Source organism: Anas acuta, chromosome 9, assembly GCF_963932015.1.
Source record: "Anas acuta chromosome 9, bAnaAcu1.1, whole genome shotgun sequence".
Taxonomy (NCBI): domain Eukaryota; kingdom Metazoa; phylum Chordata; class Aves; order Anseriformes; family Anatidae; genus Anas; species Anas acuta.
In genome coordinates, this window is record NC_088987.1 from 9,895,705 (window position 1) to 9,909,423 (window position 13,719).

Sequence of the window (13,719 nt, forward strand, 5' to 3'; positions counted from 1 at the left end):
TTTGTTTCTCCTTTCGATTATTATTATTTTACTCAGCTGCAGTGCTCACCTCTTTGTGGGGACGCCTTGCTGGTGGACACTTCACCTGCCTCCGTTTCCCCCTGCCTCCTCCTTGCTTCCCCCGGCCCTAACCCGAGGGGGCACTTCCACAGCCCCCACTCCATCCCCTGGGAACCGGGGCTGCCTTGGGGACAAGCAGGTTTTCCCTGGGGGCTGTTGTCCCCTACCCTGGTGGCAGCACTGTCCCCAGGCATGGCACGGACCTGCTCTTCATCTCCACACCACAGACGGGCTCCAGAAGAACAAATTGTCCTGGCATGCTAAAAAGGGTCACAAAATGTCAAGCAGAGAGTGAGCGTGCAAGGAAACGGGTGTGCAAGGAGCCCCACTGCTTGCAGTGGGGTGCCCCGGTCTTGTGCCCACCAAGCTTTGGGGTAACGAGTGCCCATCTCCGGCCTCAGCCCCGTGCCCTGGTGGTTCCTACGAGGTTTTTCTTCCACTCGCACGTTCCCCAGCTTGCTCGGCAGCGTAGCTCCCGCCGTGTCCGGCTCTTTGTGTTGTTTGCTGTTAAGTAAATCACTGGCAGCTCCCCAGAGCGCCGGGTAATGGCAGGATAATTCCCAGCAAGGCCCTGGTAATTCACTTGAAGGAAAGCAGAGCAGGGGAAAACAGCACTATTAGCCATTATCCCGGCCTCTCAAAGGCCTCCTCGCCGGCAGAACCGTGGCGTGGTGCGGCCGGCGTGCCTGCTGCCGCTCCCGAGGCCACGGGAGGGCTGCAAGCAAGCAGCAGGAGAGGTCGGGGCTCAGCCTCCTGCTGCTGAAAGCCCGGCCCTGAGGCTGAAACGCAGGAGAAGAGCTCTGCACACGTGTGCTGGTGCCCACGCGCATGGGCGTGCGTGCACGAAGGTGTGCTCACACACCTACACGCAGACGCGAGGCTTTCGGAGGCTCCTCGCGTTGCCTTCAGAGCAAACTCCCGGCTCCGTTTGGAGCAATAAAGCCCTGCCAGGCCAGACCAGCAGTAAAAAGTAGTAAACTGCGAGGGGAAAATCGGCTCTCAGACAATAGCCAGGCTGTTTCCGCAGCGGCGGTCGCTGTCGTCTGACGAAGGCTCTCCCCCTGCTCGCCCCGCACGCACATTTGGTGCTGATTAACGGCACGGGGGCTGTGCTGCCCCCCGAGGCACGCACACCCACACCACGTGGGCTGGGTGAGAGCCCTGATTTGGTGTCACGGTGTTTCATGGAGATCATCCTAGCCGATGATCCCTTGCTTTGGGTGCCCTGAGTGCTTTGGGTGCCCTCAATGCCTTGGGTGCCCTCAATGTTTTGTTTCAAAGCAGCAGCTAATGCCCCCCCCCCAGCCTCTCTCACACTCTGGAGAACCCAAAGACAAGGAGAGCTTGATGTCACTTCAGTAAAGAGATAAAAGTCTATTCTTTTGGAAACCAAGGGCCAAAGACTTAAAGATCACTTCCACAACAGCCTGGAGGGCAAAGCATTCGCCCTCAGCAGGCCTCCATGGAAAGCTCAGGACAGGTTTGACACACTCCGCGTGAGTCGCTGGAGATAAATGTGGCAACACCGCTGTCCCCTCAGGGCAAAACTCCTCACGTCCATGTTATGGCATCACTGTGGGGCAGCCAGAAATGGTGGTGGGAAAGGGGGGGAGATGGCAGGGATGTGGCCACAACCAGAGGGACAAGGCGAGGCCTGCTGGCTGGAGCAAAGCCTCGCTGAGGGATGCTTCCAGGTGGCAGCTGAAGGTGAACAAAACACGGGTTTTCTTGTGAGATAACAACCCTGGCGTAGCTACCACAAGGCTGCCAGCTGAGGGGACTTCTCTCAAGCATGGTGAGAGGCTGGATGAGCTCTGTCCCTGATGTCAGGAGCCACCCACTCACCCCCAGGTCGGGGTGAAGCAGACGGAGGTGCAGCCCAGCCAGGGGGGATCAGGAGGGAATGGGCAGTCACCCCTCCACGTGGCTGCTCTCCCACCTCATCCCTAAAGGTTTTGCCCACTTACTCCTACGCCAGATGCCAAATCTGGGTTTTGTCAGCAACGCCTCTCGTGGAAAGGAACTGAGTCTTGATCTGGAGATAAAGCGGCAGGGTTTTATCCCCTAGCTGGTTGGTTCTGGTGGTGAAATGTGCTCCTCGTTGAGGAAGCGTGATCATTCCTACGTGGGTTGATCTGGCTTTGGAATTTAGCCATTGGTTTGTTGTCTATGTTAAAACATTTAGCATTGAAATGGAACAAATTAGGCTCCAAGAGAGACCTAGTTAAGGGTTTTGTCAGTTAGTGTAGGGAAAGGAGTCATAGGACCTTAGATTAAGGTGTATGATTTTGTTAATGGAGTGGTAAAACAATAAATCTCAATGTGTAAAAGGCGCTAGATTAAAATGGGTGTAGACAGAGCAATAAGGATACTTCAGCATCAGCTATCTTCATAAAACATTACCAAAGTCCGGCCGCGTTAACACCGACTGCTTTAAGATAATTCTGAGATCAAACACGGATAACGATCCGTTACGTGGCCTTAATGCCTCGGCAAAGGCGGAACTGATAGGAGGGCAATGAGCAGGGGCAGGTATCCCAAGCATGTGCTGCGGGACGCCTGCCTGGGGTACGCCGAGACGAATAGGTACGTTGAGATAGCTGTAGGGGATCAAAGGGCGTGTCTGAGGGTTTTGTTTCCCAGGGTGAGGTCTCCGACACCTGTGATGCATCTTCCTTCTGCCAAGCCAGAGAGATTGGGAACACGATGAGAAGCGGCTGGAGGTTTTACTCTGTTAGAACGCGTCCTCCGAGGCAGCAGCAGGCTGCAGAGTTTGTACCTGGTTGGTTTCTCCCCTGTAAATGTTCAGTGTTACCTACAACAACTGAAATTAGCTTTCCTGCAGCCTTAGGAAAACACTCATACACCCCTTAATTTCTTTTTCATTTAGATAACCAGACTAGGCATGTGTGCTCTTGTTCTCTCCCATGACCTGGCTTCCTTGCGGTGGTCCTTTTCTACATCTTCTCTCATGTTTTCATTAAAACAAAACAAAGCAAAGCAAAACAAAACAAAACACAGGAACACAGGACCTGCATCAGCCAGGTCGTAGCCAGAGGAGATGTCATCTCGCATCTCTTCCTCCCTATTTAAATACCCAAAAATTGCACGCTCTGAACTTTCTATCCTCCCACTTGGTATGTGAAGTCCACAACCCGCTCCTTGCTCCTTGCATTTGACTTGCTAAGAGGTTTGGCTTGAATGGGTTGAGTTCATCGGAGGAGCAAACCACGGAGCAGGACCGTGAGGCCCTTATCTCATTGCCCATCTTCCTGCCGCGCACCGGCGTTATCAGCGCTGAGAAGGCTTCAGAGCATCTCCCTTCCAGGGGAAGCCTGTGGGAAAGGCTCCCGTTCGTCAACAGAGATCAGCTACTTCTGAGGCCCATCTGCAGCTGGCTCCTGTAGGAAATATTTTATTGTGGGCTACAGCAGATTTTTCTATAGCAGAGCCCTCTGTTGAAAAGTTCACAGGAACGATGTTGTGGTGGTACAGTGACTTCACTAGCCAAGCCCAGGATCGTTTTCCTATACCAAGCCCTGTTGCCACAAAAAGAGAGCAAATCGTTATTTATTTTCTTGCCTGTTAGTTCAGTGTCGGTTGAAGCTCAGCTTCTCTTCCACTATTTTGCATGATGCCAGGTTAACAGGTCTGAATTATCCAGTGATCTCATTTGCCTTGTTTAGAAATTCTGGCAAAACATTAGCATTTCTCTGATCTTCTTGCAAATAAAGATCAGTAACGCGGGACACCTCTGCCAGCTCTCTAAGGACTCTTCTGGGCTTGCGAGTTTACTTTTGAGCGTGCTCTAATATCTTTCCAAGATTCCAGTGGTCTGGATGGTATCTCATCTGATATGAGCATATCCCCCTCCTGCTCTCCAAATGGAGTTAGTTACTGAGCACAACAACTTTTACATATCACTCTTCGTTTTATCATCCCCATGGTGTTAGGTGGAGGCTGCATCGATGCTTCCATACCTTTAGTTCCCCGTCTCCCTGCAAGTCCCTCCTGTTGTCCTCACCCCTGCCTGATGTGGATTTTTTCCTTGCTCTTTTATTTTTTAGCTTCCCTGATCAATTTCCTAAGTTTCCATTTGTATCGACTGATTTTTTAGTGTCCTCCCTCCCCTCCAGTTGTGACGTGTGGCTCTTTGGTTTCCAGTTTGCCACTGAATCAGAATGGGCTTGTAGCCAAACCCGTTTCCTCTCCGTTTGCACTGTGACCTGCCAGCTATCAAAAACTCTTTCTAAAGAGCTTGCAATATTTTCTCACATTTTTCTAAATTATTCCTCCCAACCACTTTCCCTCCTACTTTCTCCCAGCCTTGGAAAATTAACCCTATGAAGCACCGCACATACGGGGCGCACAAGTGAGCCAGAAGCGTCCTTTTTCTTTCCCAAAACAAATGGGATCGGGCCATGCTGACTAGTCCCTAGGCAGCCACAAACTTCCAGTCCAGCGACTAATTCACTCATGTCTGACATAACGAGGCCCAGATTCATGTTATTTTGTGTGCTGCGTGGTTCTTTTCATGTCACATTTTACCTCGAGTTGTGGCAACCTTCGATCTTCGTTCGTTTCACCTGTGGATGTGCAAGACCTTCAGGACGGTCTTCGTCCAAGTGAAACCCCTGAGAACTGTTTTTTTTTTTCCCCGTTTATCTTCTTACTTATTAGCAGGAGTGTTCCTGCTCCCTGCTTCAGTCCCTGGGACAGACCCACAGGCAGGACAGCTCTTGAGCGCTGCCGTTAGCGCCTCGGTCCATGTGCGTCCCAGATCCTGAGCTCGCGGTTATCGATGGGTCTGAGCCCAGGAAGCATCCCCTCCGTAAAGCACTCCCTCCCACACAGCTCTCACGCATGCTGTCCTCCCCAAACAGGCCACAGCTCCCCTCTCATGGACCAAAACGGTGGTTTTGTGTCCCTACTGATGGCACCAGGTCGGTCCTCAGCAAGGAGGGCTTCCCGTTCCCCCACCTCGGTGAGCACACATCTAACCCTGGTGTACACAGACCAAATATTTTCCAGGCATGTCCTTTGCCACATGGGCTCGTTTTGTTCCTAACACACTGTGTTTGAACTGCTTTCATCTCCTCGGCGGCTTTGCCTTGCTTTGTCAGCCCAGCCCTTCTCCAGACTGCCATCAGCCTGTCCCAAAGCTGCAGCAGTCGCCGGCAGTCTGCGTGTAGCCAGGGTGTCCCTGACAAAACCAGCACAGCAGCTCTCTTCTGACACCTTCTTCCTTTTCTTTTAGGGCTGGAGGGGTCTCTGCAAACACCCCTCGGACTTTCTTCCATGCTGGTGTGTGCTACACCAGTGAAGATGTTCCAGATGGCTTCAAAATCCCTCCCAGGCTCACTGCTACATCTCCCATCCTTTCCTCCAGGAGAAAGCACAGCATGCTTTACAGATCGCAAGCTATTTACATACCCCCCATTTTACTTCTCCCCTCTCAGCCCCAGACTTTAATTCTCCTTCCCCAGTCTATAATCCATCTCCTCCAAATGCCCATGGCATCACTTCCCCAGTCTGGCCTCCTGGTTTGAAGCATCCCCCGCTTCTCCTGGGCTTTTTTGGGGTGGTCCCAAAGCCATGAGCTCCCCAAGGTGTCTCAGCACTGAACCAAACCCCATGGGCACCCACAGCCCAGGGTCTGTGTGGTATTTAACAGGCATCTGGCTGGGCTGTGGGGCAAGAGAATGGCTGTAGGATGTCATTTCCAGCACAAATCCCTCACCCTGACCTGGCAAAGGTGTGTGGGGAGCCACCAGCCCTGCAGCCAGGAGGCCAAGGAGGCCAGAAGGCTTTTGCCTGAGGCTGGAGGGGGGGAAAGAGAAGAGGGAAAGGTAAAATGGGAGATCTGGCAGCCCCAGGACTGCCAAGGAGGTGGCCAGCTTGGCCTTCTTTGGGCTCCTTCCTCCTTGGGGTCAAGCAGCCCCGGGGATGTCCCTCACCCATTTCTGTCCCCCTGCAGTTTGGCAAAGTTTCCAGCCTGGGAAACTTTTCCACCGACAATCCCACCCAGAAAACATCAACAAATCTTTTCTGTTAGAAAATTGGAGCTTTTGCTCCAACCCCCCTTTGCAGAAGCCCTGCAGGGACCGACACGCAGCCACCTCTGGGACAGGGGACAGCAACCCCTCCTTGTCCCCCAGAAATACCGATGTCCTCGGGCAGCAGCCAGCTCTCCAGCTGCAGCCGAGGCTGCCTGGTGCCTGGGGCTGCACAAAATCTGGTCCTGCTCCCGGCTGGGAGGGGGTCAGGATGCCAGAGCTGCTTCCTCGCTGTGATTCCAGTCCCTGGCTTCCCATCCTGCCTCTGCAAGGTGGCTGTGTCACCCAGATCTGTCCCCAGGGACCCTTCCTGCTGCCTGGGCAGCAAGGGAGGGTGGCACACACCGGGTTGTGGTGTTAAAGGAGAGATCAAGCTGCTGTTAATCAGCTCAGAGCTCGGGCCATCAGGATCAGGCCTGGCTCTGGGGGCACGGTGCAGGTTTCTCAGTCGTTTGCTTTTGTTCCCTCCTGAGCTTTCCCTTCCCCTCGCCATCCAGGGCTGACCCCAGGTAGCAGCCAGGATGGGCAGCCTGAGGGTAACCGCATCGGGACGCTGAAACCTCTCTCTGCAGCCTGGAGTTAATTCTTAATCTGGCAATGAGCTTTGGGGATTTCCCAGCGTCAACACACTCTGCAATCGCAGGAGCATCCGAGTTACAGCACCTTCCTCCCTCCGCACGAACACGGGCCTTTGTCCCTGGGGTGGAAGGAGGAGGTTTGCATCCAGCTCCTATGACACCAGCTTCCCCTAAAACCACCTCCTCTGTATCCCGGCTTCTTACAAAAGTTTAGCTGCAGGCATTTATTTTTTTTTTATGGTCTATTTCTTGGTCCTTTGCTCGTGCAAGGAAAACAAGCAACCCAGAAGCCAGGTGGGACAGGTATTGATGGGTGGGAGGCACGGGGCTCTTGTAGGGGCAAAAAGTACCTGGAAAATCATATTAGCTTGAAATGCAGAGGGAGGCTTGGCACACAGTGCAGCATGAAATCGAGGTGGTGTGAGGGCAGAGGAGCAGCAGAGTGGGGCACCCACAGGTTCGTTTCCCCCAGTGCCCCACCTGCAGTGGAAACCAAACCCGGATGCTCCCCAGATGCTCGGCGAGGAGCAGGAACCACACCTGGGACTGCCCCGGTGCTCCCCTGGCACCGGAGCTTTTGCACAAGTCTCCTCTGGATTTTTCTGCCATAAATTTGCCCATTTGCTTCCCAGCCCCGTGCAAACCTCCGGGCACCCAGGAGGCTCCCCACAGCCACCCCCTTTCACCCTCCCTGCCTCTTATTTCCACCTCCCGTCTCCTCTCGCTTTTCTGCTGTTGGCGGCAGGACCAGCCTCCCCTCCTCACCCTCCCGGTGCCTTTTGGGGTGCCAGAACCTTCTAGCATCTCCCCTCGGCCTCCCCGTGCCCTCTGCAGGACCCGGTGCCCTTCCCCACCCGGAGCATCCCCTCCGCTCCCCCCCGCACCGAGGGGCACCGGCGCCGGAGCCGCGCCGCAAGCGTGGAGCGGGGCGCCCTCTGCCGCGGGGAACAGGGCACGGAGAGGGCCCAGGAGCTGTGGGGAGGTTGTAGGGGGACATCCCCCAACGCCTCGGGGGGTCTCAACCCCCTTGGCCCCCTCTCCCCGCTTTTCTCCTCCGTTTCCAGCCGGGGATGCTGGAGGAGCCCCCGCCGGCGCCTGCCTCCCCTTGGGGTTCCTCTGTGCCACCCAGCGGGGCCTGGCCCCCCAGGGGAAGGAGGAGCAGCGTGGTTGCGCTCCCCGGTTTTTCCTCAAAGGGTTTCTTTTTTCTTTTCTTTTTTTTTTTTTTTTCATGCTCTCAGAGAGAGGTGCTCGGCGGCGGGTGCGGCGTGCCCGGGCTGGTGAGCTTGGCTGCTGCGGATGCTGCCGAGCGCTTTCGTCTCGTGCGGCCGCCTCGCGCCCCGCTCCCGGTGGGGGAAACCGTGGAGGTTCCCCGTGTGCCCTCCCAAACCCCACACCACTTCATCCCCTCTGATCTGAGAGGCTGGCACCAGCAGGGCCAGCAGCAGTAGTCTGGGACATCGCAGCATCCAGCTGGCTCCTCTGTTCCACTGCCAGCGGGCCCCGCGTGTCCCCTGTGTGTCCCCTGCGTGTCCCCTGTGTGTCCCCTGCCTGTCCCCGGTCCCTTTTTGAAGCCGAACGTGGCCGTGGGTTCGCACTCAGGCCCCTGAGCTGCAAACTCAGAGAAACGTCCCCTCCGGCTGCCCCCGCGCCCCCCGCCAGCAGCCGCGGGGTGATTTATGCGCCGTCTGCACCGCGCCGTGCCCGGCCTGCTCTTCACGCTGGGTGAGCCGAGCCCGTTGGGAAACCAGTTTCGGGAGGAAACTTCTGTGATCCTCTGATCCTCGGTGTGAACCAGGCCTACGCAGAGCTGCGTGGGGGCACGCTGCCCCCACCCCGGGCAGGGCAGGGGGTGTTCACCGCAGGGGCGCAGCGGGATGCGGGCAGGCACGGGGGCAGGTGACCTCATGCTGCAAGTAGCCACGGGATGGGGCTCTCTGCTTAGAAAAAAGGGAGTGAAGAGGCATTTATAGGTCCCCAAATCCCCTCTGTCTATGCGGATCGGAGTGGCTCCATGCACCCCGTGGGGTACCAGGCAGCGAGGGGCAGCACTGACCCCGCTCCGTGCCATCCACGGTATGCACAGGCACGGCACTGCTGGATCGCAGGGCTGTGACATCCCCCGGGTGCTCACATCCCTATAAACGATGTGAGCTGCCCCCAGCGATGCCTGCCCTCTTCTCACCCCTCTGTCAGCCACAAACCCGCGCACTGGGGCAGGAGGCGGGGGTCTTTGTGCGCCTTTAAGAGGCGGCGGTGCTTTGCCGATGCCAGCTGCTCCCCAGCCACGCACGCTTCCCTACAATGCCCTTTTCATGCGCAGCGGCCGTCTGGGCAGTGAAATGCCCCTTCATCGCGGCGCCTCGCCCGTGCCAGCCGTGCCTCTCGCAGCGCGGGCGCTCTCTCGGCATGGCACAGCATCCTTGCCAGCGCTGGGCATGGCACTGCCCGCTCCTCCCTGCTGCTGCTGCCACCGCTGCTGCCACTGCTGCTCCTTCCCCTGCTCCCAGGAATCCCAAGGGACGCGGGGATCCGCAGCGCGAGGTGCCCTGCTCTCCTTTATACCCTGCCCGCCTCTGTGCCGGGTCACTCGGCAGTGCTGCAGTCATAAATCCCAGCCACCTGCCCTCAAGGGCCCGCACGACCGCTGCCTCGTTAGGTTTAGCTAATAAAGCACATTATCAAATAAAAATTAAAAAAAAAAAAAAAAAAAGAGCTTAATCCCCCACCAGGCACCACACTGCACCGGGGAGGAGACGGTGACCGTATGGAGCCCACCTCAGCCCCACGGGGAATTTTGGCAGCTGTGTTTGCAGGGAGGAGGAAGCCGGTGTCCCGAGCCTGGCCGGGTTATTTTTGCAGCCTTGGCAGAGCCATCGCATCCCCGGGTGCGGGGAAGGGGAGGAAATGGGTTCAGGAAGAGCAGCGGCCTCGCAGAGGAAGCTCGAGGGGTTGCAGGGCTGGGGGTGAGCCTCTTCCCCTCCGTCCCCGTGGGGTTGCTGCTGAAGGTGGGGGTGTAAAGCCCGGCGCCAGGCCTCCCCCTTGAAAAATGCAGAGCGTGGCTGCCCTCCTAGCCCTGTTTTGCCCTTGGTTGGACCCCCCAAACCCCAAACCCAATGCTCTCCCATCCCAATGAGCCCCAACCCAACATCTCTGCCAGCCTTGGTCCCACAGCACGGTGACATCATGCCCAGCACATGTCCCCTGGGTCACCCGGTTGCCTCCTGCTCCCAGGGGTGCCCACAGCCATGAGGAGCGGGTCCCATGGGGGAGACGCTGCCACTTGTCCCCTCGCTGCCCCGACCCTGGCCCCACAGACAGCCACACTGGGTTGTTCTCTGCAAACCCTACATGAACGCCCCTAGATCCTGCTGAGGGGCGAGCAGGGATGCCGGTGGGACCAGGGGGAGGTGGGCACCCATGGGGGCACGGCTCAGAGGGGATGGGGAGGCCTCGGGAGAGGTTTGGGGGCAGCGGGGTGAGGGTGGGCTAGTGCTGTGACACAGACCCCGTTCGGGATGGGTGAAATCCACGCCGGGATTTCCCCCCGCCCCCGCAGCCCCTGGCCTGAGCCCTGGGCTGCGGCGCCCCCTGCCCCTGGTCCACGGCGGAGCAAAACCCGGTGCGGATCGCGCACCCCTCTGGAAGGGAGTCAAGCAGGGGTGCCCGGCCCTGGAGGCCCAAGCAGGCCCTGCTCCCCCCCCTGCCCCTCACACACCCCCCGGCTGCCCCAGGAGGGGCTCTGCAGCTTGGGCTGAGAAGCTCTGGCTTCTGGGGCATTTAGGGAGGACGGTCTTTTTTGTAGGATCCTCCCCAAAGCTTTCCAAAGCACCTATTTGGGGCCGTGACTCCCACACTGAACCACGACACCAAGCACGAAGCCACACAGATGCCCTCACTGTGTCCCCATCGCCTTCCTCCCCATCCCTTTCCTGGGCGATGAATAATGGATCAGACGCCTCCGATCGATGCACCCGGACGGCAGCGGCTCCGGGGATTGCTTCAGATCTTATTTCTTGTGGGGAATTTTTGGCAGATGTGGGATCTGCCTCCCCGCCAGCCCTCTCAGCCCCTCTGAGGGGAGGCTCCCGTGCGCAGCAGCAGGGACGCGAGGTTCACGTCCTGCGGCCTCATCTGGAGGACAACGTGGACCTGGGGACACCAGAGCAGCTCCACCAGGGGATGAGGAAGGCAGGGTCAGCCCCTGAGGAGCTGCGTGCCCTTCAGGGGTGGCTCTTGCCACTGCCAGGCCGTTTGGTGTGCACAGACGGGTGCTTTTATCCCGTGTCCCCCCCTTGCACACTGTGTCACCAGGGCAGGGGGAGCGGGGCGCAACCCTTCCGAAAAGCCCTCTGAGGGGACCTTGTGGAAGCCTAATGGGATTTGAAGCTAAGGGAGCTGAGCCAGGAGCAGGAGAAGGGCTGAAACAACCTTGAGCGAAGGGGGATCAGCGGGAGCGGATGCGGCTAAGACGTGGCCTCTCCTAGGGGAGCGTGTCTGAGCACACGCACGGCCGCTCGCCTGGGGCTCGCAAATCCAGACTGATTTATCCTGCCTCCAGGACTTTGGCCAAAAAAAGTCTTGGCAGGAACTTCTTGGAGACAGCTCCGGCTTTGGCGAGGCCAATGCTGAGCCTTACAGAAAGACCAGGACCAAGAAAGCCTCGAAGTGCCTCCCATGTCCAGTGAGGTGCAGGTACCGGTCTCTGGTTCCCGGTACATTTCCAGGTGGCTTTGGATCAGGGTCACCTCTGTCACCCGCTCAGATGCCACCACTGCCTTGCCACCAGCTCCCCCTGGACGTGGCCAAACCCGTCTCCCCCCTGGGTCTTCCCCAGGAGCCCAGCCCCTGGCGCAGCACCTCGAGCTGTCTGCTCACGGTTACCAACAGGGCCAAGACCTGATCTCGTGGAGACGCTGGGGATCAGCTCCAAGGCCTCGAATTGGCAATGGGAAGAGAGGCAGAGGCTGCTCGGGCCCGTTTCCAGCTGGACCATGCGCGCAGCTGGCGGTGGAGGTAATTCCTTCTGCAGGATGCCAGGAACCCCATGGCTACGGGGAGGGCGATAGCTGACGATCCCAAGTCAGCTCCGAAAGGACAAGGCATGCAATCACCGATGACAAGAGCTCAGTGGTCCCCAGACAACTCCAAGCTCAGGCCGAGCACTTCCCAGGGCACCGATGAGGAGGTTGCTCTGTTCTGAGGATGCTGACGGTCCCGCAGCCCTGCTGATTCAGAGCAGCCCAGGAGCAAACCCCAAGTGGTTCACCCATTCCTGGAGAGTTAACCTGCATCGCTTGCACAATTTAACCCAGCACCTTGCTTTTCCCAGCTGAAATACAGAGCTTTTTCTGCTCTGTATTTCCAAGAGCCTCGGCTCCCTCCCTCTCCTCCTGCTGTCTCGGGAGATGTTGGTTCCCAAGGTGCTCGGAGCAGCGAGGCCAGGAAACCAGGGCACTCCTCCAGCTCACCTAATTGTTGGTTTCTGTCCCTGTCCCTCGGTGCCTCATTAAATAGAGCAGGAGGAGAGCCCAGGAGAAGCTGCCGTGGCCCTGAGCACACAGAGACACGTGCGCACGTAACGCAGCGGCGGGTGGGGATCGCATCCGGAGCGGTGCTTCCAAAACCACTGGAGACAAGCGATGGTGGGGAAAGCGAACCCAGGGCAGATCCGTCCAGCCAGCTGGGAGAAACCCAACAACCTGCTCAATATGTGGTCCCCATGGTTTCCCAGGACCTAATATGCATGGGACCAGTGTGAGGAACACTCGAGGGGGCAATGCCCAATCCTAAAGAGAAGACAGCCTCTTGGCTGCACGCCGCAGGTGATGGTGACACCGCAGATGATGGGGACACCACAGATGATGGGGACACCACAGACGATGCCTACCCCAGCTGCATGAAAGCAGCAAAAGCAGGAGCCTGGGTGCAAGCAGCATGGAGCTGCTGAGGTCTGGGTGCTGGCATCCTGCTCCTTCTCACCCCGCCGGTGCCATCACGTGAATTATTCGTGACAAATGCTCCCTCCGCGCCACCAATGCTGTTAAATTTCTTGCTGGAAAAAGCAGCAAGATCTTGGGTGAGGTCTTCCTGGCTCGGCGTAGCCCTCCTGCAGCCAGCCCGGCCCCACCAGGCTGCTCCCACGGGCTGTGAGACTCTCCAAGACCCCGCTTAATGGGAAGGGGGCTTCGCACGAAGGCTGGAACAAACCCTAGTGGGAGCGTTCGCTTTGCCAGGATGCTGCAGCCAGCTCCGGCCAAACTTTCACTGCTCGGTATTTGTGTTTGTTTTCTCCCTGTTGCCTGGGCTATTGCGGGAGATTTATCTTCTGGAGGGGAAAGGCATCTGGTTTTGGTGGCACTCCTCTCCTTCAGGCTTCGGCCCATTTTGGGCCATGCACAGATGAGGATGAACTTGCTGTGCGTGGCCAGAGACTCCCAGCAGCCTGTGAAGGTCTGAGCAGCGAGGTGAGCCCCGGGGATGGATGGAGCATCCCAAAATGATGGCTCTGGTACAGCGGGGCCATGCCAGCCGCTCTCCCCCGGCCTCCAGGGACAGCTCACGTCCACCTGCAGCACTGTGGGCACCACAGGCAGTCCAGGGTGCCCACAGCTCCCCTCCAGCAGCCACCCAAGGGGAAAAACTTCTGGATAAAAGTGACAAGAAGCTCCCAGCTTGAGGTGCTTTGAACCCAGCGAGGTGAAACGTGTGCAGGGTGTGCTTTTCAATCGTTTTTCCCCAGTGGAGGAGTGTTGGTGCCATAAGAAAAAGAAATCAAAGGGTCTCCCCCTCCTTTGGCAGCCACCCCATCACCCAGCACCTGCTCACAAAGCATGGGAACGACCCCTCTTTTGGGGACCAGTGCTGGTGCCCACCTTCTGTGCCTCAGTTTCCCCCCCTGGAGGATAAAAGTAAGTCCGACAGAAGATGCACAGACACCTGATGGACCCCACAGGCTGGTGGCTCCCCATCCCCGCGTGGCCAAGAGTGGAGCCTGGTGGCTGGACAAAGGGGGATGCTCCACATGT